This window comes from Sturnus vulgaris, chromosome 2 (genome assembly GCF_052056855.1).
Source record: "Sturnus vulgaris isolate bStuVul1 chromosome 2, bStuVul1.hap1, whole genome shotgun sequence".
Taxonomy (NCBI): Eukaryota; Metazoa; Chordata; class Aves; order Passeriformes; family Sturnidae; genus Sturnus; species Sturnus vulgaris.
The window spans coordinates 105,523,925-105,550,844 of NC_142244.1; the positions used below are offsets into that span (position 1 = coordinate 105,523,925).

At 40.2% G+C, this 26,920-nt stretch overlaps 1 protein-coding gene across 22 annotated transcripts in view; it reads right to left on the reverse strand.

Moving 5' to 3' along the window:
* Positions 1 to 26,920, reverse strand: part of LOC148224944 (uncharacterized) — a 412,443-nt gene that overhangs the window by 252,230 nt on the left and 133,293 nt on the right. For 2 of the 22 annotated variants that reach the window (XM_088160313.1, XM_088160320.1), the window contains one exon: positions 15,652 to 15,775. The exons of 18 other annotated variants lie outside the window; for them this stretch is intronic. The gene's annotated coding sequence lies outside the window, so the exon portion shown is untranslated. Of the gene's footprint in view, positions 1 to 976; positions 1,082 to 4,918; positions 4,995 to 15,651; positions 15,776 to 26,920 lie in introns of those variants that run through there. 2 more of the 22 variants (XM_088160316.1, XM_088160314.1) reach the window with 2 other exon arrangements.

Sequence of the window (26,920 nt, forward strand, 5' to 3'; positions counted from 1 at the left end):
TTAGTATCAGAACTTCTGCGGTTCTGAAATGTCCCTCAGCAAGCAAACAACTAACTCTTCCACCCACTCAGTACGCCCCCACTTGTGAATTGCAATTAGCATTGCAAATGTCTTTCCCTTTTCAGAACTATTGATTGTGCTATTAAACAGAAGCAGAGTTTAAATGCTTGGAAATCTGCTTTAGCTTCCATTCTCTGTTATCTATATACTTACCAAACTATCTATAATCTATCTATCTATCTATCTATCTGAAAAAAATCCAATTCTGTACACAACCTTCTCTTTATGGGCAATATATACAATACTACAGTATTCCCACTCACCTTTCAAAAGCCCACTCACCTTTATTTAACATGGTCTAAATTTCTTCCCACTAATTAGGGGAAATACTCCCATTGTACACCCCCTGAGCATACCCTAGACCAAAATTTTATGACTAGTTAAAAGAAATAGTATTAGGCCAGTTCATCTTCCGTGTGTCTCTGTTTTTTTCTGCTTAATAACTCACTTTATTTAAACTGAGATATACTGATATGTATGGATGTGTTGGTTAAAAGGAGGCAGAAAGAGAGTGAGATATTCAATATATAGTTGCTCTTACATGCAGACATTGCTTCTAAGGGTGAACAGAAGGCTGTATTATGACTGACAGGAGTTCAGAAAATTGCAATGGTGGGCAGTGAACAAAACACCCCATTGGTATCTACAACACTGATATAAACCCAGCAATTTACCACACACTGTAAGATGATTGCAAACATCCTCTATAATCCTATGTAGGACTAGTGGTGGAGCTGAGAGGTGAAGCAGAAAGACTAAGAAGTATGAGGACTCTGAGAAAGAGATTGAGCTAGAGCCTCACTCTGCCACACCTATGCCCCACATCATAACCTCCTCAATGAAGAAAATGAAGGTAAAGTAGTAAAAACCTGAAAAAAATCCTGAAAAATACAGAAAAATATAGAAGGTGACTCACTTTTGAGAGGAATGGAGGGCCCAGTATTCTGACTAGACCCAACCTGCTGCTCGTTGTCATCTTTGAAAGGTCATGGGAATCAGGAGAGGTGCCTGAGAACTGGAAGAAAGCAAAAGTCACCCCAGTCTTCAAAAAGAGCAAGAAGGAGAACTCAGGGAGCTATCAACCAGTCAGGTCAGCCCCACCTCAGTCCCTGGAATGGTGATGGAGCAGAGAGGAAAGTGGTGGATATTGGTTATCTCAACTCCAATAGGGTTTTCAACACTGTCTCTCTCAATATCCTGACAGACAAACTCAGGAAGTGTGGACTGGATGAGTGGACAGTGAGGTGGATTGAGAACTGGCTGAATGACAGATCCCAGAGGATCATAATCAATGGCACAGGGTCCAGTTGGAGGATGGTCACTGGTGTCCACCAGGGTTCAACACTGGGCCCATTATTGTTTAACTCATTCATCAGTGACTTGGAGGAAGGGGCAGGGGCTCCTCAGTGAGTTCACTGATGGCACAGAGCTGGGAGGAGTGGCTGAAACCCCCAGAGCTGTGCAGCCCTTCAGAAGGGCTTGACAGGCTGGAGAAATGGGCAGAGGAATGGTCTGGAATTCAGCAAAGGCAAATGCAGGGTCCTGCCCTGGGGAAGGACAACCCCAGGCACCTGCACAGGCTGGGGCCAACCTGCTGGAAAGCAGCTCTGCAGAGAAGGGCCTGGGGGTCCTGGTGGACAATGAGCTGTCCATGAGCCAGCAGTGCCCTGGGGGCCAGGAGGGCCCGGGGATCCTGGGGGCATCAGGGAGAGCATTGCCAGCAGGGCAGGGAGGGGATCCTGCCCCTCCACTCAGCCCCACTGAGCTGTGTCTGCAGTGCTGTGTCCAGTTCTGGGCTCCTCAGGACAAGAGAGACATGGAGACACTGCAGTGGGTCCAGTGGGGGGCAACAAAGACAATTAAGGGACTGGAGCATCACTCTTATGAGGCTGAGGGAACTGTTCAGCCCTGAGCAGAGGCAACTGAGAGGCGACCTCATCAGAGTCTGTAAGTATTTGAAGGAAGGGTGTCAAGAGGAGCCAAGCTCTTCCCAGGATTGCTAAACTTAGGACAAGAGGCAGCAGGCAGAGACTGATGCAGAGCAGGTTCCACCTGAATATGTGGAAGAATTTCTTCCCTGTGCAGTGACTGAGCACTGGCACAGATTGCCCACAGAGGGTGTGGAGTCTCCCTCACTGGAGATGTTCAAGAACCATCTGGACACAATCCTGTGCCATGTGCTCTGGGATGGCCCTGCTTGAGCAGGGAGGTGGGACCAGGTGACCTTCCAGCCTTCCCCATTCTGTGATTCTGTGAGATTGATTTTTTGTGCCACCACAAAAAGATTCACAAGCTCTGTGTCCAGGAAGGGAGGAGACAGAAAACGACAATTCTAACAACTTCTGACACCAGAGAATGAGCAGGGTATGGAAAATCAACACATCAGAAGGGCTTTGTTTATCTCAGTCGCAGACAAACTCAAACAAGGCTTCATTTGCATTTGCACAAACAGCAAAGTATGCTACAATAAGCTTTTCTAAATTGATTAGCTGGAGGAGGGGAAAGCAGACTTTCCTAGCAAGCTGCTTTGAAGATTCATTGGTAAGCAGGGGAGGGATGCAATGAGTGATGTAGGAAGCGATCCAGAGGAGCAGCATCCATCCGTGCTGCTCCAGAGGACTCTGCCTCGGGAGAGCCCACAGAGCCAACCCTCAGCTGCAGCTACCAAGGCAGTTTTTCAGGAAGTGCTTGGGGAACAATTAGTTTTTGACACAAGTTTACCATGCTAAATTTGATGCTTTCATAGAAGCAGCTCCATCTCCATAATCAAGAGCTTTTCTCTTTGCTTTCCTGTTTTGATTTTAAGCTTGTCTAGCCGCAGTATTTTGACAAATTTAGAGAATATCAGCGTTAGGGATGTAATACACGCAAGTGATGTTGCAGACAAGCTGAATGCAAACTGAGACAAGTCTGGGAATCCATGGGGTCATGGTGAAGTGCTAGGAACAAGGGGAAAAACTTAATGGGGAGGAATTATTCACAGTTTTCTGACACAGAGCTTCAAGCTGAGAGAATGAGCTGCTTTCAAAAAGTCTCACATCATCACAGGTGTCACTTCTGATAAAAACTTTAGGTAAACCTATGTTCCAGATGTAAAGTACTCAGCTTGCTTATTGACTGCACAGTGGTAAATTCTTCATTAAAGCTGGTTTCTAGCTGTATCTCAGAAACTGAATGTTCATTTAAGTGAAAAGTGACCTGAAACCATTGCTACTGAGCAATCTAACTTTATGTGGGAAAGTCTGTGCAAGTCACCAGACAGATTGCAATAACATGTCTGAGAGGTGAAAAATAAAAGCCCAACTACAGTTGGCTTGGCAAAAAGTGTTGTCACAGGAACATACTGCTCCATTAACACTGCCATTCATAGAAACAGACCAGCTTTAGGCATGGTTTCTATGATTCAGGGGAGTCTGGGGACCAGACAAACATCCCCTCTTGAAAACAGGAATTTAAGTTGTTTGTTGAACTGAGATCAACCCAGGCCAGAAGAATGTAATCCCCCAAGAAAACTGTAATGCATAGAGCTGGTCTTCATGACAAGAAGGGGAGCTTGAACATGTGGCTCCTGCATGCCAACAAACTTTTGTAAGTACTTAGCTCAAGATCATTAGTTTCTTAATTGGCTAGCTATTCCTTCCTTCTTATAACTGCAAAGGAGAGGGTAAATTCTCCTGTGATAAGAAACTCAGCTATAATGTTATATCCTAAGGAGAGTAGTTTCCAAGTGTTTTTTGCTCTTGAGACCTGATGAGACAGAATCTAATTGTTTTAATCTCTACGAGTTCAGGAACTCAATGACCTTTTTGTATATGCATATGAAAGAAAGACCATTCACCAGGCAGGCAGTTCCATACCCTTGCATCTCCAAACTACAACTTTTCATTGGAACTACATTGGAACATTGGAACTACATGCTCTAGTTCCAGCACCTCTAGGTGAGACTCGTGTTTCAACCAAGGTAATTTCCAGCTTGTGATATTTTTTTTTCCCCTGCTTCATTGATTTATAGAAATTTTGATGAAAGATTAGGAAAAAAGTCTGTTAGTGTTAAATTGTTTCCTTTTTTTATAGCAAGCTGGTTACATTAAGCAGCAAAGATATTAAACTGCCGCACTGACATCGAACAGCAAGCTAAATTAGATTTGCTTTTTGAAAAAAGAATCAGCAGAATTAATTTATATTTCCTTCAATGTTGCATATGTGCAAATATTCTTAGTGTTCAGTGAGCAGGCAGTTCAGTAAACCTACAGCACACTATAAAACTTCAGCACCATCTGAATGGAAATACCACAGAAAAAGGAGTTATGGATGCAAATTATGCTTGGACAGAAATCACCATTTCCCTGTACAATTACGTAGTTTATTACAGCTGATTTTTCACACAATTAGTAAATTAGATCAGGATGTTCTAAGTTTCTTTTTTCAGCAATCTTCAAAATATTAAAAGCAATAAAATAATAAATCCAGACATTTATACTGAAGTGCCTATGGGGCAAGTTGCCATATTTCAGGCTTACTAAGGACTATATTGCCAAATCCCAAATTATAGGACTCTGACATAAAATGAATCCTTTTAGTGCAGCTGTGTTTATTTTAGTCCAGAGTATGCCTACATTTGTGCTTTAGTTCAGATCATGAACGTGCTTTTGAAGGCAGATTGTGCAGTTGCTGCCACTCAGTATGCTTTGATTCATATGATGGAAAGGCCTCAGAGGATACTTTTACAATTAACCAGATTCTTTTCAAATTAAATCAAACTCGAGGATGAGATTGAGGAACACATTTACCGTCCTCCAGCTGCTATGACCATTTTGTCCTATGCACCAGAACAGAGCTAGTTTGAAGTAAAACTCACCTGAAATGGGAAAAAAATTTGTCCTCAATGAATCCTCAGCAGCAGCTGGATCTCTTCCTATGGCACTGAACTTCTTGCATGTGTAGATACAGCCTCTGGAGACCTACAGTAAGCACCAAAAATTCCTTTCTATTCTTCACAAGGGAAAAAAATCCCAGCCTCGGTGTACTGTGGGTTTCCCAGGCAAGTGCTTTTGAGCCTCTGATGTACAAGTGAGATCATAAATTGTCTAACCACTAAACCACAGAGAAGTTTAATGTGATCTTTCCCAAATAGCAATTAACCTAATATTATCCTACAAAAACACCAATGACATTTCAAACCAGGCTGGTGTATGTCATTAGAACATTGCTTATGTCACATCGTATTCACTGGCTTGCATGAAAACCCCCAGAAACAAATATCTCTCTTTTGTCTTTATTTTAGACTGTAAGGCTTAGGGACCACAACACTGTGATATGAGAGTGGAAATCCCCATTCTGTTCATGACTTGTACTTGCTGCTATTCATCAATTCAGCAACATCACCTCCCTGTGTATGTTCTTCACAAAAGCTAAGCATATTGGTCCACACATTTGGCAATAGAGATTTCCATCTTTAGTTAAGTTATGTACTCTTACTGAAGTGCCTCACAAGGACAGTCAATCTCAGTAATACAAACCCTCCTACAACAGATAATGGCATTACTTCAATGTCAAGTACCTTGACTTGTTAAAATATTTTAAATTTAAATTTGAAATCAAACCATAAAAGCTGTAATGGATATTTTAAGTCAAGTATAAGCTCTGCTTCTATGACCTTAGGCTTACCTATATCATTATTTTATTTATTTTTCTTGAGGATAATAAATAACAGGAGTTACAGTTAGTTTCCATGCAGACAGATAATGATTAGTTATTCCAAGGGCAGAGTTCAAGTGAATGTCACCCCTTAAACTTGTATCCCCTCAGGGAAGTTTAGCTATTAACAACCTCAAAGAAGTGCAAAGTACTATGGAGCACATACAAATTGCACGGTTATGTAATTATGCAAACGACACTTGCATGAAATACATCATCCATAAGAGAAAAAAATACCACTAAGCCTTGTGGAAAAGAGTTTCCTGTTTTTAGAGGAACTAAATTTAGATGTCTAATCTAAACACCAAGGCAGCCAGTACCTGATTCTGTTTATGATCTAAGGAGGGAATAATTGCACCTGTCTCTGTCGAGGAACAATATAATTTTCATAGTGGGTGGAAGCCAATGATATGCTGGGAGGGACTGGGAAATACATGAGCTGGACGGCAAAGTCTTTGATTCTGAATGGAAACAGAAGCAGACCCTGGCACATCAGGGTCAGGAGTTTTCTACCAGCCAGGAATTTGAGAACATGCTGTGTAGACCATATTCAAGTCCTTGCCCACACATGATAGATCCACTTTTATACCTTGCCAACAGATGTATTTCATAGACTTTTCTGGATTTGGTACAAGGATAGAACCAGTCTTGAGCTTCCTGAGTTCCCATTGGCTACACTTTTATAAGGCTGAGACCTGTTACTCAATTTTGACATTGCAAATACACAGTTCACTTTGTTTTATATGTGCATGGCATAGCAAGCTTTAAGAGGATGACACCAGAGTGCTCTAGCAAAGCCTACCACACCAATACAATCCTCTATGGGATCTGTAAAGCAGCAGGGTGCATTCCACTTTAATATCAGGGCCAGTCTGGGAGCTGGTAATGCAAGAACCTCTGTGTAAGAGGTGTCTTTCACCAGGCAGCAGCATAGGACTGGCCCTAGGAACTTGTAGGAAAGTGAGAAGTAAATAGTAAAATGGAATGTCTGAACACGGAGGGTCCTCCCAGGAGTTCTTAAGAATAACAAAGCTGAGGTAGGACTTCTGTCTGCCTGTCATTTAACTTAAATCATAGCTATTCCCTGACAACACAAGATCAATTTGCAATGCTTTGGAGATTCAGTGTGTATTTGCTTTGCTTGCTTTCTCTTTATTTGGAGAATATAAATGAGGATAGGAAAAAAGACAAAATTTTTAGAGGAAATCTTGCTCTCAAGGCACAGACCAAGCAACCGGAATAAAAAAGCCTTTTCTTGGTAAGGGATAGGGTGGTATTACAGAGCCATGAACAAAGCAGCACTATGTGAACCAAACTTAGAGCCTGATGGGCCAGTCAGTTGTATAAACATGTAGACATCAGAAATCTGCTTACAGAGAAACAGAAATGATGGCATTGAAAAACCTTTCAGGGAATCCATTATTGCTGAAGGGCAGGTACAGAGTTTAATCCAGACTGGGAAAACTGTCTGCACTTTTGGTTTCCCAATGAAGGAACCTGCTGGTGGCAAAGCAGGAGTTATTTCAAGCCTAGACACGTAGATGCAGGGAGCAGAAGTTGCTTATGGAGGTAGGTGAAATCGCCAAAAGACTGGTTGGGAGTTAAGGCTGAAATAATTAGCTGTGGGGCAACTTAATGATCATATCACACGAGGAGAACTGGTCATGCTCATCTTACAGAGAAAATTCATATACTGAGAAATTACTTATCTTTTTCTGAAAGTTCAAAATGTTCACACTGTAACAGAAGATCCCAAGGTTTACATTATCTACAGCAAGAGTAGGAAGTTTAGACCACTTTATCACTGTACTACAAGAGAACTTGATATATTCTGTGTAGAGAGACTTCATGATGAATACTTAACATCTTTGACACATGCAGTGTCAAAACCACTAGAACGTCAAGAAAAAAGAAAGAAAAAAAGAGAGGTTCATGGAAATATCTGTAAAACTTTCTAGTTCTGCTAAGTGGATAAAGTGTAAGGAGAGCCTTATTTATATGGAGAAACTGTAACAGGTCCAAAGCCAGCTTTCAGTAGTAGGGGGGAAAAATACATCTCAGTGAGGGATCAGGAAAAAAGGCAAGCGAAAATTATTTCGGACTCATCCACAGAGCACAAGAAGAAACTAAGTTATGAAGACCTGTGCAGCTAAATTCCAAAACTCTCAACAACTTTTGCTATTCTGAAGCTGAAACTAGAACAACAGGTGCTGTAAATCCTGTCAATCTTTGTAATGGTTTTGTGAGGTGGGCAGATGGGCCCATTATAAAATCATCAGCTTGTACACAGCATTTCAGTACAGCTCAGTTATGGCCAGTGTGTCTATCCCCATGTTTCAATTCCCACTTATTTCCTTTGTAGTGAATGAAGCACAAACCCAGAGACACAGCAATTAAATTGTCATTCACAGAGGCTGGAATTCAAGTACATCTTTCCAACAGGGGCATCTATGCCTGCATTCACATTATTGCTAGATCCTTCACTGTTTCCTTTTCAGTGGTTTTACAGTTGCCTAATAATTAGATATTCAGTTAACTGCTCAAAAAACTTCTGGAAACATGATGTGAAAAATAAATAAATGCGAAAGTGATACATCTGTCTGAGGAAATGCAGAGAAAGCCAAACTCCATTAGTCTGCAGTCATCTGCCTGGACATTGGATGTAGACTGAAAGCCACACATTTCTAGAGTAGGTAGAGCTGCACAGCAGAGCACAGCACATTAAGTTTCAAGAAAATGTGCTGTTCCAGCCTTTTGGCCAGTCCTACCTCATGTCGCATTAGCTCTGACCATAGGAGTCTTGCTGTTCCTAGATGAAATTTATTCCTGAAATCTATCCCAGCAAACCACCAAAAATTATTATCTTAGTTTCTTAAGCTATAATTAGATGTTTCATTCCCTTTGTACTGACCTTCTGCTTTTGAGCAATTTTTGCCTTTGTTGCTAGATAGGAATAGTTTTTTCCATATGTAACAGGCTTTCATTAATCATTTTTACTGGTGTCCTTTCAAAATTACAGGCCCCAGGATATCTCCAGTTAACACCTGGTGACAGTTGCTTTAAAATTTGCTTCTGCATGCAAGAATTGACTGGCCAAAGACAGCAAAGATACTGGCATTGCCAAACAAATAAAGGTGGCAGGTCAGGTCCAGAGTGAATAACAACAGCATCCTTCAGGCTAGGAAGGGAAGGACAGGGAACACAGGCACAGTGAAATTGAGGGGCAGATAGGGAATAATTGATAAAAACACATGAAAAAAGGACAGGTGATCCTGAGGTTCATGAACCCATCTGCATTTCTTGAGGCTTAGCAACATTCAGGCAGAAGCAGGAGCTCATTTTATTTTAAAAGGTGCTATCCTGGCATTACAGGAATCAACTGGTCTCTGACTGGCATTACATTAATCAGCCTCACTATCATTGCTGTAAAAAAACTCATCTCTGTAGCTATGTAGGGCTTGGCTACAGATATGCAGAATATTGCTCCACCAGAGCATGGTCAGGGAGTACTGCAGCAGCTGATTTTCCAGCAGCAGGAAAGCCATGCCTGTATTTGTTCATCCTGCTGAGCTCTGTGCCTTGCTCCTCAGAAAAGTGGAGTTTGCCATATCCCAACATGACAGATTTATCAAAAGATCTGCTTCTTGGTGCCAGTGCTGCACATAATACCAGGTGCAGAAAAAGAGATGATATCAAGGAGATGCTTAGTTATGTTTATTTGCTCACAATCTGTAAAGTAACAATGAGGAAGCTAATTAATTAATTAGTGCAGCCATCTGAACAAGGAAGAAAATTTTACAAAATCAAACCAATCAACTTTGGATGTGGTTGTATCTTTTTCTACCTTGTTATGAAAATTTCTATTGAGTTACACATTTGACATCATAGGAAGAATTCAGTTTGATGTGAAGATATTTACATGTAGGCATTCACAGACAAATGCCTAAACTCTATTTTTAGCTAGCAAATGCTAAAGAGCTCCTTAGGAAGAGCTCATTTGGACACCTGCCTGGGACTCAGATGCCTAAACACAGACAGCCCATGCTCTTTGGGTGCTGTGGAGGTCCCAGGACCAGTCCCTAGCACGTGCTCCAGGGAGTGCTCCTGGAGCCCTCTGGTAATGGCCAGTCTTGGGCAGGCTTCAGGGGACCAAGGGGCACCTCAGAGGGCCCTCAGAACCTTGGGCAACTGAGAACTGTCCATAATGGCCTTGATGAAATTATTTTGGCTATCTGGATGTGGCACTCAGTGCCACAGATTAGTTGAGCTTTGGACAAGGGTTGAAGTTGATTAAACCAGAGGCTTGTTCAACCTAATTGATTCTGTGATCTAAAATAATTTTCTGCATCTGTTTCTATGAATACATAGAAGCTTTTATGCTTAAATGTGCATACAAATAATGCTCTTCAAAGTAGATGGTCTTTGCCAGCTGAAGTTTTGTAAATAAGGTAATTTTCTGTATCTTTATTAAATCCAAGAACTTCTGCTTTGCTTAAAAAAAAAAAAAAAAAGCAAACAAAACAAAACTATTTATTTGTATTTCTGAGTTTTATAAATGAGTGCTCCTCATGTGTCTCCATTAAGTTTTTGGTTCAGATCAGGAATGCATTTCCAAAGCCAAATCTCTCAGTTTTTCCCAGTTACCATGCCTGGCTCTTCCTGTTGATCTACACTCTCACTGTATGTTTCAGAATCACTAAACTGAGATTTTAGACATGATGGGGGATTAAAATTCAGTAACTGGAGAAACATTTAACTACTGCTTTTCAAAAGCTGTGGTGTAACAAGGAACTAAGAAAGTAGTAAGCAGAGAGACCTCCCAAAGTAGAAAGAATTTTCAGAACAAAATACAAGTTTACCTGATGGTTACTGTAAAGGGAGTCACTAGCAAGCACAGTAGAGAATCAAGCAAGTAAACATCCAGATTAATATATTGTATGAATAATGAAATATTAATGAATAAATAATGCAAAGAATCTTAGTAGCGTTTTTTGGCAGAACTGTGAACTACATGGTCAGTGGAACAGGATATAAATACAAAACATTGATTTTAATAAGGTATTTGAAATATTTTGAAACATTCTTACATTCATTGGTTTGGACATACCCAGGGTACCATTCTTTATCTACCTGTAATATCACATTGAAACACCTGACATGGTATTTCCACTATCTTCACGTTTGGGAAAATGAAGGGAGCATGTGTTAGTTTTATGAAAAATAACAATATTTTTTCTTGAGGATTGGACAGCAATCTCTTATTTTAAATACTGACCTAAGAGATCTCCAGAATTTATAGTCTCATGTTCAAGGCTGCAGAACCCATTTTTCAAGTATCACTGGAGGTCAACAGGTGCTGGAAAGAATTGTTAGTTAATCTGAGTTCCAAATGAGGAGCATAGCAGGGAAACACATTGAGAAACCACATAATCTGTCTTCTGACTAAAGCTCTGGAGAGAGACTTGGGGAAAAAGAGCAGCACACTGAAACAAAATCTGCTGTTTGCAATGTGGGCATCATTATGTGACTTGATGTCATAAAATCCAGACAAAAAACAATTTCTCAGTTCATGTGAGGACCCTATAGAGGAGAAACACAAATACCTGAGGCAATGCACTAAGGAGCCTCATGATATTGTCTAGAAACACTGAAGGAGATCCAAACTGGGAACATGCAGAAGAGCAAATCTGATGAATCATACACTGCAGAACAGATACTCCATGGGAGAAAGGGAACAGAAAGGTAGCAAGAAAAAGATCTGAGCAGTGTACACAGGAAGAAGGGTCACAACTGAGATTGCAGTATTATTTCAACAACAAAAAAATGAGCCCAAACTAAGAGCCAGTGCAATTCACAGCTCTTTTATTAGGTGCTCCATTGTGTGCAGTCTGTAATACAGAGTTTAGGAACAGGAAGGGACCAGGGCCCCACTGGAGATCCCAGGGGTTTACCAAGTCCACTGGGAGATGGCAGGGGTTGGGTGGCCCTTCCTGATGGCATATTCTTGAAAGCACACCCCAAACACTGCCTGGCTACCTTCATGTCAGGATGAATTGGAAGGGATCCAGACAAAAACAAGACAAATGACAAAGAGCTGGAGGGAATGACTTCAAAGGAAAGATTAAATGAGCCAAAATATGCATAGCATGGCTAAGGAACCACTGTAGGTCAGGAGAAGGAACACTGTAACTATGAGCCATTCTTAGGCAAAGGTATACATGAGTAGGTCTATCATTGGCAGTAAATAGGCAGGAGGAAGAATTTGTCATCTTATTAATATTCTCCTTCAATTTTTGCTCTATACATGGCAGCTTTACCATATCATCATGGAATGCTAGCAGCAGGAAAGACACAAGCTCTGCAAAACGCACCCCCCCCCCATCTTTCTTACCATTGCACTTTGAATTCCATTTTATAATTAATTTAATTATCTCCTTTCTTACTGCTCCGGGCCAGGCTCATCATTACACAGGACTAAGGAATCAGTTCTCTCTGAAACCAAGACTATTTCAACAAGGCACATTCAAAATAATTTATGAACATATCTAGTACTGCTACAAGAGATTATTCCTTCTTCTATGCCTTGTTGTTGCAGAATCAAACAGTCTTGGAATTCCTTGGGCTCATATAATTTTAATGAAATAATAAATGATATAATGATTTTTCATGAGAATTCCTCCTCCCATCTGTTTTTTGTTGTCATTGTTTTTTTCTTTTGTTTGGGTTTTTTTCTGTTCTGTCCTTGGGGCATAGGCAGAGACATCTGAAAACAGATTCACCCAAGTCTCACCTCTCAAAAGGAGAGCCCCTGTGGCATCAGTTCCCTGTTTAGGTAGATTGTAGCCACTCAGGAGGGAAGAGAATCCAACGGTGCTTTCTACCTAGGACCTTTCTACCTGTGCCTAGGACAATTCTTTTCATGTTATTCTCTCCTATGTCCAATGCTAATTGTTTGACAGCCACCTTTGTACTGTTTTCCATACATTAGTTTCTTCTTTGATTCCTAATATTAGTAAGCTTTTCCCAGTAAGGGTTTTCTTCCCTAGTAAATCTTTTGAAGGTGTCACTCCCACTACACTTTTTCTTCCTTCTCACCCTTTACTAGCTGGTGTAATTTATACAGATCCTTTTGTGTTATTTTTAACATCAGAAGGTCAGAACCTCGGCTGCCTATAATCTTACAAGTGAATGTTTAACTCTGAGGAAGATTTTCTTGGATCATGGAAGACTGATATTCTTCTAGGCAGTAAAATTACTCCCAGTGATGTGAAAGAGCAAGACACTTGCTTTGCTAACAAGCCTTTTAAAAGTATGAGTTAAGAGCACTGCATCCTTTATGGTAAGCAGCCGTTTGACCAAGAACTGAAAGAAACATCACTGAATTACAGAAGTTACAGCTGTGCAAAGCTCACACACTGGGAGTTGCTTTGTCTGCTCTATGCTCTACTCTCTACATTATGGAAGAGCTCCCTACACTACCATTTGCTTTCTTTTTCAGGTCATAAACTCATTTCCATTCATAATGCAAAAAAGGAGTAAAAAATCAGGGCATGGAAAACTACATTTTAAACCAAAATAAGACTGTGGAACTTACGACATGTTGGAAATGTTTGAACATTTTTCACTAGAGTTAGCAGCTTGAGCAGTATGAGAAAATTCATGGGAATATATGGATTTTGATTAATTTCCCCATATAAAATTGATTTTGAGTAAGCTGTTTATGGGAGTGAAATGGTGCATTTTGGCAGAGAGCCTCCGTATGATACATATTTATACTTCTGTGCAATATCATGCATACATTACAACCAAAATTATATTTCACATTGCAATATTTTATATTGTCAAAAATGAGAATTTCTGGGGATTTTATTTTATTTTATTTGGAAGTGAAAATAGATGGAATTCTATTTTTTTACAGGATCTGGTTATGCCTTTTTTCCCCCATCTTGATGCTTTCCTGGTGAGCAAGCACTCAAATTTAAAAAGGATAATTTTCTTTTCCCAACCTTTGGCTATAGTTAACAATTCTACTTAGAGACAAAAGTTTGAAAAGTTACAGTATAATTGATGCAGCATGAAGTGAATCAAGAGGGCAAAGTTGATCTGCAGATATTAACATAATCCACTCCCCACATTCCAGAGAAGTTCACATTCTTTCCCAGCATGTAAATTCCTTATTAAAAAATACTTTTACCTTTACAGTACAGTCCTTTCTTGGATGCACAAATGACAGCTTTTACATCCTGGAAGACACTCTGTAGTCTTCCTGCTGTTATAGCCTAGACATTTGGAAGAGAAAAATGCCCAAGTTTGGGGTTCCAACAGCAGCCTCCTCACGCACCTGTTTCTACATACATACAGAGCCAAAGACAGGAATAAACCTTTTAGCTTCCTAATAACAGGTAAACATGCTTAAATCAGTTCTATATTAGATTACTGATTCTCTTTTATGCTACTGCCTGAACACATATGAGAGTGGCTTGGAGGAGATGCTTTTTATATTTAAGTTTACTTAGTTGTTTGAATAAGCAGATATAAAAGGGAACGGGCAAATGAGTTTTTTCTCTGAAGGGATGACACACTGCTAGCTCTCCAGTGAGGCACATTGTTTCCTCTCTACTGCAGACACACTTGTGAAATTACAAAATTCAAGAATAAAGTCAAAGGTTTAGAAACCACCTTATTCAGGCTCATGATTAAGCTTTCAGGTGCCTGTTATTAGCATAGTCATTTTCCAAATCTGGCCATGCACTCGTGAGATGAACCAGTCTTGAGATACCTCATTTTTCTGTGCTCCACACAGAACCAAGCAGTCACATCTATGATATCTCACTCTCAAAAACAACACAACAAGTTTCTTCTGCTGCTACAAATAGTCTCTGCATTCAGCATGGGCACTGGTGTGTGAAGAGGAAGGGACAGAGGGATGTGGAAAAGGAGTAAAGAAGTCAAATGTAATGAGGTTCCTCCCTCAGCATCTCTGCTGGATTCCTACCTGGAGATTACAGTCAGAAAGCTCAGCAGCACTTCCCCTTATCTCCAGCTGTACTCACATGGCACAGAGGTGCTGCAGCTGGATGTGGCTGTTTGCCAGCTAGACACGTCAGAGGAGATCCTATAGGATCTCCTTCCTGACAGCTGTTTTTCAGAAATAGAGCCAGTGTGAATAACAAAACCAGGCAGATGCAGTGGCTGCTCAGCAGGTTGGAAATGAGGCCACTTGCATTTAAGAGCTTATAAATGGATTTGGTTTTCTAATTTCAGGACCTACATTTGGGGGAAAAATCCTAATTCATTGTATGGTGTTCATTTTTAACCTCTCTCTAAATGTGCAGATCTTTAATTTCCAGTTCCGTGCATACACATTATAATCTCTCTAAGTATAAACCAGTCAAATGGTCTTCCTGTATATAAATTTAGTACTCCCTGATCAATGTATCTTTCATATGCATGAAAGAAATACCCCACATGCTACTGCAGACTCCTACATTTCCCTGTTCTTTTATTCAGAGTTATTGGATTTTCTCTTTTTTGAGCAGTCATACTCCTTTGACAGTACATAGCTGTCATGGTTCTGTCTCACAGGTTTCTATACATCAGAGACCAGCTTTAAAACTATTTTGACAGGTTAAAAGCTGGGATTTTTCCAGGGACAGGATGGAGAGAAGCAGGAATGAGAGAAGTGAAAAAGAGTATTCCTTGACACCCCCTAATCTCCTCAGTGCAGATGGCACTGTCATTTTCAAGTAGTTTCTGTGCACAACAGCCATTGCAAAAAAGTGAAAGTTAGAATGCTGAAAATAGTCTTTTTGGGAGATATATACATATCTGCATGTGTATCTATCCATTATGCCCAGCTGTGAATGCATGAGCAGACAAATGAGCAAAGCTTACCTCCCCTCTTCCTCCCCTTGTCCATTCACTAAAATTAATTGTTCCCCATGATGCTGGAGGCCACATTGTTAATTATTGTCTCTCTCTTCTGCACCTGAGGCATCACACTGGTTTAGAAAACAGCCTGCAAACAGATGGAGAGCTGCTGGAGATGAATCTGAAGGTATGTGAAAAAAAAAATAAAAAAGGATACAGACTTTATGATACTGCAGGCTCAGATGGTCTATTAATTTTCAATAATATTCTAGAAAGGAAGACGGTCTCTACGTGTTTTTAGGCTTAATTTGTTTTCAAAAAAAAGAGTTACAAGAGCCAATTACTTTTATGATTTCATCACAATCATTTATGTTAAAAGAATATTTATGGGAAAATATTCCAATCACCCCTGCACCAGCCTTGCTGTTTCTTAGACAACCCTTCCCCCAGCAGGCAGCTGTGGATGCACTGTGCCTGACAGGACCAATGCTGGCTGTCTTGCAGACCAGACAGAAATGCCAGCTTGAACTGGATGCTGCATGCAGCCTCTTGCCTGCTGCCTTAATGCCACTGCCTCATCCCCAGCCTCCCCAACAACCAGATTCTGCCACCCTGTTGCCACAGAAAGCCACAGCAGCCTCAGGCAAAGCTGTGCCTTACATGCCTAGCTTGTCTTCAAGGCAATGTCCTGGTGCTACCCCAACAAAATTGCTCCACTCTTTGATCCAGTCTGGAAATTAACAAAAAGCCACTGCAGTTGTTGACATCAACTGGTTTTTCATCTTCCCAGGCTGAGGATCAAAGGGGTAGAAGCATAAGAAGGAGGCAGGGATAACTCTAATGGTGCTCAAAGCTGTCCTGTCCTACTGAGGAGGGCACTGCAAAGCCACACAAAGCACAGGCATCCAGACCTACCTGATGTGAACCATGCCAGCTTCAAAACAGGTAAAAGGATTTCCCTTTCATAAGTACCTCAATGTGATCATTTTCTGTGTAAATGTACCCAAGAGACATATCCAAAAACCATAAGCTCCTCTAATAGAGGCATCTTACCCTCTTCAAAGGGAAACTATTGCTGCACATAAGGAACAGATGCAATTTCTAAATGGGAAAAAAAGCCTTCCAGACTTGGCTGGAAGTTCAGCTCTGCACATTAGCCAAATGACTTCAGAAAGGCACTGGAAATGTATTAATAGATTTATCAAATGACTATCCAAAGGAATCCAGATATTTTAGCCAAGAAGCAAGAAAAAGCAAGTTAATTATACCACGACCAGACCTCTCATCCATATAGAAGCAAGGAAGAAAAGATTATACCTAAAATGCAATGGCCACTCTTCCTTTTCCAGTGTTGGCATTGTGCATATTTTGTGGAGCAGAGTCTGCTTGGTAGAGATTGGTACACAATTTGTCTTGTGTTATACACAGTGTGTCAGGCTGTTACATGAATGTGTAAAGGAACTCTGGAACTTAAGTGTGGTGCAATTTCCTCCAGTGCCCAAATTCTGCATATAAGTATTTTGCAATCCAGTAGAGATTCTCAACTGCCATCACTTCATTAAATTCTTGGTATAGAAACATCTAAATGCATAATGCATTGTATATGCTCGCATACATTTAGCTTAGATAACTAATCTACTGTCTCTCACTCTTTTAAAAAGCTCATAAAATACAATAATTGTCACAAGAATCAGTGTGTATCATTATCACCTGCACAGGTTAATAAACAGTACATTGTTGCATGACCTTGAGATTCCTAGTCAAGGATTCTTAATCTGCCTTTTCTCTTGCTCTGCAGATGTTGCAGAATGTGAACATTTAAAGCCAGTAGGATTGAATAGCTGTCTAGCTCCCCCTCTCTTTGCAAAAGCAGTATCAAGGCCTCAGGCACTCCATCTGCCCCATGGGTAAGAGGTGGAGGTAAAGGTGGTTCCTGCTGAACCATCATCCCCCTGGGTGCTGCAGAGGATGAGGTGGGTAACTGGCCAGTGGTGGTGCTTAGCCACAGCACTGCAGCCTCCCCAAAAGCAGTGCTGCAAATAATACTAGCATATGATCTGGAAAGGACAATCTATTCAAACACTATTTTAGATTCCTTTCTTTCTTCACTGAACACTTTGTTTTATTTTGGACAACAATTCTTTGGTAAAATGCAATTTTCTTTAACGAATTGCTTTTCCCAGCTGTCACTGTCATTGCACCGAAAATTCAGGGTGATTTATTTGAACTGTAGCAGAGGTGCAAGACTCAAATTTTAGCTCTTCATTCTAACAGGAGTGTTTGCTCTGGTAGGATCAGTTCACTGATGGGGGCTTTTGGCTACGGGTAGGCACAAAAGAAAGATGCCAGTAGGTATCCAAACATTTGGATACCTCTCAGACACTAAGGTTTGTAGGCTGAGAGCAGACTTTCCAATGGTGGAGATATATCACAGACTGTTCCCTGGCCCTCATAAGCCCAAGAACACTACTTCCATTTCTGCCTTTTATGAGGCAAAATGAGAGAAGATCTGTGAAATCCATTCACACTCTCAAAATGGTGTTTTAGTCATGGGTCACACAATTAGCCACATCAGCAAAGCAGTATATTTGCTGATTGCTAAATTCTCACCTCCAAGGACCTGGGCTAAATTTTAGTTTAAACACCTTGGTACATCGAAAAAATGTTGCAATTGCACCCCTAAATGCCAGGTATTGCAACGAACGTATGAATAAAGGAACTTTTGTCTACAGAAAAAGGAAAAGGTTGTGGCTGAAGGTTCTGATCTGTTCTGTATCATTTGTTTCTCCTCTTGCTGTTCCAAGATATTTCTATCCTTCATAGCCACAAGATATTTCCTGTGAGAACTATATCTCAGCCAGACTTTATCTGTTAACTCTTAAGTCATACTTGGTACCAAAAACCTTTCACATCCCCACAAAACAGGATTTTGCCTCTAGCATCAATTATTATTCATCTGGCTTTTGAAGAGACTGACAGGTCTGTAGTGTCCTTGCTCTCCTTTTTCATACCTCTTGAAAGGTATTTGCCTTTTTTTCACCTCATGGCACCTCAACATCCTCCTCATTTCTCAAAGATATTTGCTAAAAACGCTCTCAGACATCATCACCCCACTTTTAAAAATTCAACAATGACACCCATACATGCAACCTGATTTTAAATTATCTTACTTAGACAGTTCCTGACCCCTTATGCTGCTGAGTAAGGTTACAATTTATCCACACACTACTTCTGTATGGATGCAAGGCCTGGTGCAGTTACATAAGTAAAATATGGCAAGCAGTCTTCTAGTTCTAATAATTGACAATAGTGAGGCTTCAGCTAAAGTATTGGTATTTACAAAATCTTGGGAGTTGTCAAAAGACCTCACAGATTTTGTTGTATGCCTCAAACAGATCATATAGGACACCCTTCTGCTCAAGCCTGCCAAAGACTCCAGTGACCTTGCTGAGCTCACCCAAGAATGATCAGCCCAGTGCAGAAAGGACAAAATAGAATGCAAAAGCAGAATGAAAAACAAACAAACAAATAAACAAACAAACAAGTTCTCTGTCATAGCAATTAGCAAAGCAATCTTTTGGGAGATGATGTCAGCACGGGCTGGCATCTGCTTCTAGGAGGGGAAAAAACGAAGTGAATGGCAGACAGGAATGAAATGTTTCAACAGAGAGGGAAGACTTGCTCTAAACTTCAAACAGGAGACATTGCTAAAAAGAAAGGAGAAAGGAAAAGCATGAAAAAAGCCTATGAGGGATGAAAGAATGCTAACATGAATGAAAAGGAAAGCAAGCAGGTAAGATAAAGAGAGCAGTTCTGCCAGGGGACCATGTCAAAAGCCAAAACAAGCAGCATTACAATGGCACTTTAGTAGAGGAGAGAAATCCAATCCAATGGTAGCCAGGAGAGAACCCAGAGATACATAAAGCCTTCATCGAATGGATGCACCATGAGCAAAACTGTAAGAAAATAACAAAATTTGCACTAATGTCTCATACATTCTATCATAAAACCTGAACTTTCCCCAAATCAACACAGCCAAAATAGCTAAACTGCTTGCAGTACTTACATGCAATGCCTGCACCTGTCAATAAGAGTGATTATTAATTTTCTGTGCATAGGTCATGTAAAAAGTCACGTAGTTTCTCTGTGATTTAGTTTCCCATCTGTAAAGCTGCCACCTCTGCTTCATTAAAGGCAAAGAGGCAATAAATTGACAAGAAAGAATATAAATAAAGAAGGACAAAGCAGATGATTTAATGGCAACATCAGGCTCAGGTCCAGATTAAAATAAAAAGTATATAAAACAGTGAAGCAGTTAACTGATATATTTTATAATTAAAACATAAACATCTTCCAAAATATATCTGAAAAGAGAACAGGACGATTCAATGTATCAGCATGAAATTAAATTCCTCTCTGTTGTAGGCATTCACAGGCTCTGCTTCCCTGTTGCCTCCCTTCTAGCAAGACTTTTCCCCTTCTTTACTCTTCCTAATTGTCAAGGTTTAAAGGACACCGAAGAGCACAGGATGGGTTCATTAGAATTGCAAAGTATCACTGCATACCATTTGCAGCAGGGCACCATTTATCTCTGTTGCCACACCATACTGTGAGGTGGCACCAAAAACCAGACGCTGCAGTCCAGAGCTGGGGAATGCTAATTATCCTACATCAGACCCAAACCATGCAGGATTCAAGGTTAACTGTGGTTGAGAACATCTGTTCAAGGCAGTAAATGACTCCCAAAGGCAATTGGGAGTGGGCTTTAGATTTTGGACATGACCAGCTTCTATCTGTTGGCCTGGAAGATCTGGGTCGAATTCTTGGCCATTTGTTTCAATCTCTTGTGTTTACATAACCACCTCTGTCCCCTTCCTTCAATGGAGGGCACAACTACCTCTCCTCAGACCCAAACTATGAAGGATTTAAGTTGCAGCAAAGTAACAATATAAATTACAGCTCCTGCACAGCCTCAGCACAGCCGTCTATGCATAAATACCATCCTGTAGTTTAGCTAAAGGAATCTGTCCAACCAGTTACCCACGTTCACCTTAAAGCCGTGTCCAGACTGACATCTGAGTTTAGTCTACCTCAGAAATGTCTACCTTTCTCCAAATTTACTTTAAAATTATTTATATTTTAATGTCTTTCATATTAAATGCCCCACGTGTCCTGTCCTACAGCAAAAATAAGCAGAACTGGAAAAGGTACTCAGTCAGCACTACACTGTGGTGCCAAAGCACAACTAAGAAGTAACTAAGAGGCTGCCAGATCAGAGACTGCACATTAAGTTACTTTAAATTTGGTCTAAGTCTGTAGTGCTGCTCTTATTGAAGTCAGCAGCAAGCCTGCAGTTAATTGCAACAATAGTAAGATGTATTTTAGGGAGCCACCATAAAAAGGTAGGCTGGATTATCTAATGACATATACGTATTTTACTAAATGTGTTACTTGTCAAGCTAATTAGTTACCCTGTAAATGAAAAGGTCAATCCTGCATAATATTTGCATCTCATCTTTCTGAGTCAAATTTCCTGTGCATGGTAGGTGGGAAGAAATAAATTCTACTGAAGTTGTGAACGGCTGATAGGAACACTTTGGCAGGCAGAGAGAAATTTGAAAATAGTTGTTTAAGGCTGATCTGAAGCTAAGAACACGGAACATGTCCATCAGGAAGACACCAATCCCATGGCCACCAGCTCCATATTGTGCAATTTGTTTCGAATAGCTCTGCAGCCAAGCAATACGCTGAAACTGTCAGTCCCACTTTACACTTTTTCACTGCTTCTGCTGCTCTTTACTAAGCCACATATGCAAGTCGAGGAGAGACAAGGCTCATGAAATCACTCCACTGCACCAAGGTGCTACTTTTGTCCCCAAATTGCCACTCTGTAGAGTTACCTGATAAGCCACACTACCATGTACACACTCCACTGTGTGCATATTTCCCACTATTTCTATAGCTGGAGGAGAAATCAATCACAGTATAACTATTCCATACCTGCAGCTCACTAATTTTGTAGCTCTCAGAGCCTTGCACATCTACAGCAGCCCTTTTCTAAAACCTTTGTCATTTACATATATCTGAAGTATGAATACTTGGCACAATAACAAATCCTTGAAAGATATTGACAAAGCCATCAAAAAGAGGGTAAAGAAAAAGCATCAGAAGCCTCCGTGGGAAATATCAAACCAAAACAAACAGAAGGTTTCAGGGCAGTCAGCAAATTAACCAGGAGCTCTGGAATTTCTTTTCTTTTTCAGTGAAACAGTCAGCTTTGTGATTCAGTCTGTAAACATCCTATGCCAGAAGAGGATCTTCAGAGACTCTTTGTCCTTGCTAAAGGGCTTTACTTAATGGGGTGTTACATGAAAAAGCATATCTGTCTTTCAGGAAAATGTGCCCTGCAGGCTCACTGAAACAGTGGCAATATCTAGAGGAAAAGAAAACCAGGATATGAAATATGTCCTGGTTATTGTAGGTTTAAATATATATTAAGTCACTCTGCCAGGACTGAAAACTCTGGTGTCATAAATTTCCCAGCAACCTGTGTGCATTAAGTAGGTGTCAGGGGACCCTGCTCCCTTCAACAAGGAGTCACATCTTCCAAGCAGCAAAGCTCGCTGTCAAAGGCTTGAGTCTTGCTTGCAGGAGCTGCCCAAGCCAGCTCTGAGCTCACTCTCCTGGCAGGCTCTCCATTGCAGGGAAGCCACAGGATCCTGGGGCGTGGGGCTCATCCCCTGACCCCCTGCAGCACTTCCACTGGGACTGACACGAGCTGGGAACTTAAAGGCCTGACACCTATGCTGCAAATGGTTACATCATTCTTCAAAGGACAGGTCATTTGAAATACCTGAATGATGTCAGACTATCTCCTTTGGGAGCCAGGATAAGAACTTTGCACCCCACTTAGCTGGCCTATTTGTAACAGGAGCAAGTGGATTGCTTAAGATACAATAAAAAGAAAGCTTAGCTTATAACTTGTATTTCAAAACTCTTCATTCACCATGTGTTTGAACCAAAGTTTTAAATTCAGATGCCTTTAAAGATGCTTTTTTTTTTTTCCTGGTGCACATACAAGCTTATGGGCAGGTAACACTAGGAATCAGCTAGCCCATTATAAAGGAAGTGAACACATACTCAGTTCTAGGCTTCAGAGAAGACACACCCTCTCCATATATCTTTCATCAGGCAGGATTTCCCTGAATCCAAATAGCAGTGAATACAGCACTCATGTTCACCCTCCTCTACTCATGGTTCATCTCAGAAATGCTTCCTTCTGGCTCTGAATTATCCATCTTATCCCTCAAATGGGATAACAACTCCTCTGTGTTACATCAACTCAATTATCTAGAAACGAAAAAACAAAATTTCCTAATTCTACTCATAAGACTTGCACAAGGGAGATTTTGGAGGTAGCAGTAAATTTTTAAATCTCTTTCATGTATGGTCCTGGCTAAAAGCTTCCTCTCTTCCCTCATTTGATTTTGACTTGGTTCAAGAGCATCTGTCTTGTATGCAGCTGTTGAAATCTTCTGGAACTATCAAAAATCCCACAATATGTACAACTGTGGAATTAATCTGGAAAGGTTTTGGTGTTTGGAAGGTGAACATTCTGTGTCAATTTTAGCATTTTATGAGAAATATTGAAATTCTCAATGTTTACCTCAAGGGCCTTTGTACCTTTAAACCCAAATTACCTTTGAAGCCAGTAACCAACAGTTCCATTTGGTACCTTTTCTGTTGGTTCAGCTCTGTGCTGTGCTATTTTCACCCCATCAGCCCCAACTGCCCTATTCTTGAATTGTTTTTTATCTTGCTCTTTAACATACAACTTGCTGTAAAGAGAGAAAATGTGAACACCAGTGCAGATTTCTTCTTAAAATAAATACTCCCTTAATCAAAATTGGATGACTAACAAGCATAAAATTATGGCTTTAATACCACGTATAATCGTTTATCTCATTGCAAAGAAGCATACATCATTTGCATTGTGTTCCAGTAGTGTTTTATAACCACTTTACTATAATCTAAATGAGCATGCACATCACAGACAAATGGAGATTCTAGCCCATCTTATGCGTTTGCCTGGAGAGCACAACGATGTTTGTTGTGTGTGCTTTTAAAAATCATGTTCCTATAAATAAACACATCAAAATGTAAAGACGAAACAGTGGGCAATCTCATTGCCTGAGCAGTTTTAATTGTGAGATATACGTCTCACCAAAAAAAAAAAAAAAGTTTTTAAAATATATTTTTTCTGAACAGCAATTTTAATAAAGTATATTTGAAACTTATATGAGCTATGGAATATGTTTGTTGAAGAGAATTTAAACATCAGCTATGGATACATCCGCTCAGCACATGGGTACTGCCAACCACACTTAGAGCTCAGACTAGATATTATTTCTTCTGCCCACTCCTCATTATCTGGGATACACTTAACAGTCTGAGCCAGGGACCCAGCTTTAAACAACTTTAAATCTTATAATAATGGCAACTGCCAGAGCATATATTTCTTTCCTTGAACTTAGGTCTGCACAAAGGCTGTAAGAAGCTTTCACTTCTCCATCTGCAGCATCCTGCCCATTGGATAGGAAGGTTCCTATTGGAACCACCACAGCTGTGAAGTTCAATAATGCATGTTACTTCAGGGAGAGCAAGTATGGCTTCATGTGATAATATTTGCAAGAGCTGATTCCAGCTCCCATGTATTACTTTACATCATTTTCTGACCTTGTAGATCTGTGAGAAACTGGCATTTGAAACTTTGACATTTTTATAAGAGACAAGCTGATCTTATACCTAATTTTAGAAAGCTGTATAAAGCTCTTTTTCTTGCTCACAAGGATAATTCACTCAGCACAGCTGATCTTACTGTACAGAAGTATGAAGCTTTACAAGCAAAAAGATATGCATACTAAAATACACGGGAAAATTCTCTTATGTATTGTTAAAATCATTTATCTGTGACATATGTGGCATGAAGATGAAAATATGATATGGTCTAAAGGCTTTATTGTTATTTCATTTGGACTGAAGTGCATTGCTTATGCTCAATGCACCATTTGTGCAACATGCTTTTTTGATTCTGCCCACAACCTAAGGCTACCACCCAAAAATCAAGGGAGCAGTACAATGTTGACACAGATTAACCTCAAAAATAAAGTGCAGTTATATTAAAGAACTGTGAAATTCTACCTGGGGATTATTTGCTCAAAGAACGGGAACATGACAGAGATGGTAGGAGGATGAATTGAAAACGTCCCTACTCATCACAGGGGTGTTGGTCTAGATGACCTTTAAATGTCCCTTCCAACCCAAACTATTCCATGATACTATGATTCTATGATTCTATGAATGATCCTCAGTAAAATAAAAGAGATAGATGGATACTCTGCACAGCACATTAAACCCTTTAGAGTTCAGCAGAGTATCATTCCTCTTTTTCCATCAATCTGTCTTGTATGGATTTAGTACTTAAGAGAGTAACTGTATTACGTATTTTACATATAAGTACAGTAACTATATTACATATCGGTATAAGTATGTTTATATGTGGAAATTAAAGCTTCTGTATTATTTAGCCTGGTAAGAATTGTGCAGGTAGTTTATTATCTGTATGTCCAGCTCCAATCATTGAATAAGATTCAGTGTTCTGCTGCTAGGGGTGGGTTTAATGCATTCCTCTAATACTTTAAACTTTACTACTTCTTTCCTACCAGCATAAAATTAAAAACATTATTTTGTCTTTACACAGTCTTGTGTCTGCATTCTTTCTTATTTTTTTCCTGGAGAGTCTTTTCTTTTTCCAATAACCTCCCTTTTGTACACCAGAGTAGTATTCAGCTTTGACCACTAATTCTGTTTCGTTTGTTTCATCTCTTCTCACAAAGAATGCCCCTTTAGCTTACATGCTTTTTATTTTTCCTCCTAAATTAATTTAAAATTAATTTCATCAGTCCTCTGTGTTTATCTCAGCTTAGCTTTTTAGAGAAATCAGTTTTGTGTGTGTCTGCCTATGACATAGTAGAGACTTACATGCCCAAGTACAACATGTCCTTTAGTTTAGTTTTCTTTGGGTATTCAGGACTGTCCACACAGAAATATTCCACATTCATCAAGCCTGATTGCCTGGTCTTTAAACAATAGCAATTGCTCTTTCTATATTATACCTCCACAGAATCAAAAATATTCTGAGTTGGAAGGGATGCACAAAGATCATCAAGTGCAATTCTTCAGTTAACAGGCTGTCTTGGTTTGAAAGACAGGTGTCTGCCAAGAAAGGCAGGAGCATCTTTTTAAAATGGAGAATGTAAACCCCCTCCCTCCAAATTATCATAATTTTGTAATTAAGGGGCTCTCAGGAAAAGATATGGGTATAGGAATTACTAGGAAAATTAAAATAGAAGTAAAGTATTACAGAGAACAAACCCAAAAACATTGACAGAGTCAGAATACAACCTGACACCCTGTCAGTCAGGTGTTGGTAGCAGTCCCATTAAATGGTGGCTGCATCCTCCTGCAGTGACAGATGTGGTTCAGCTGAAGCAGTGCTCCTCTAGAAGGTCCAGTGATGATGTGGAAAAATCTGGTTTTTCCTCTGGAATCCAGCGGGAAAAGGCCACCTTGGTGTTCCAAATCTCAGATTTTATCTAAGTAGGAAAGGCTTGGCTGCTCCCCTGGCTGGAGCATCTCCCAATGGGATGATGTAATTTTACCAGTCATGCAGTGGGACTCAATGGGCCATTAACAGAAGCTATCCTCCCTGGAGGAAGGATGGGTTGTGAAAAGATAAGGATGACTGCCCCACCTGGCCCACTGGCAGAGACTATCTCTCACAGAGATAAGGATCACTGCCCCACAGATGGTGACAGAATACAAACTTTTGGTCACATCCTGTATTGCAGCCTAAGACAGAGGCATACAGGGATCAAACCCATGGCCTTGGCCTCATCAGCACCATGCTCTAAACAGTGCGATAATTCCATTTAATACTCCCTCCAACTTTCTCCCAAAAATACAGAAAAACTACTACCCTCTTTCTGTCTTTTGACATTTCCCTAGCTGTTAACAAGGAAAAAAAGATATTCTAAAGGCTTTTCTTACTTTACCTTAATGATTTCTCTGGAATTTGTGAATGTCATTCATCTAGATCAGTTACCTTGTCAAAATGTAATGGTTCCATATACTTAACAGTGTGCTCTAGCATAATCATAACCCCTTTAATACCTTCTGTGGGAAAATACATTTTCATCTTCCAGATGTGACCTTCAGCTTTTGTCAAGCTTTT